Below are 495 nucleotides of genomic sequence, written 5' to 3'. Positions count from 1 at the left end.
GGAGAGGGAGGGGGGAGAGGGAGAGGGAGAGGGATGGGGGAGAGCAAGGGGGAGACGGAGGTGGAGAGGGAGTTGGGAGAGGGACGGGGAGGGGGGAGAGGGAGGGGGGAGGGAGAGAGGGAAAGAGAGAGACGCAGAGGAAAGAGGGAGAGGGAAGAGAGAGAGGGACAGAGGGAGAGGGAGAGAGGGAGGAGGAGAGGGACGAGAGGAAGCAGGGAGAAAAGAGAGAAAGAACACAATGACACCGGGGATCCTTACACAACCAGGAGAAAATAACACAGCGAGGCTCTTTCTCAGCTGGAACTGGAACTGCAGATGGGGCCAAACACCACCAGGGTGGCCACACATGTCCAGCTGCCGCCCCAGCCCCCTGAGTCTGGTCACCAGGGCTCTGAGTGTTTGCTCCAGGGACCTGGGGTTCACCCTGTCACCCTGGAGGTCGGGCCTAGACAGCATGGCCCCGGGCTGGACACATAGGGGGAAAAGCATCCCCAC

This window comes from Monodon monoceros, unplaced genomic scaffold, assembly GCF_005190385.1.
Source record: "Monodon monoceros isolate NGI ecotype Baffin Bay Population unplaced genomic scaffold, NGI_Narwhal_1 Contig1729_ctg1, whole genome shotgun sequence".
In the NCBI taxonomy this organism is placed as follows: domain Eukaryota; kingdom Metazoa; phylum Chordata; class Mammalia; order Artiodactyla; family Monodontidae; genus Monodon; species Monodon monoceros.
The sequence above is the reverse complement of the archived record's forward strand: the minus strand, read 5'-3'. Positions refer to the sequence as shown.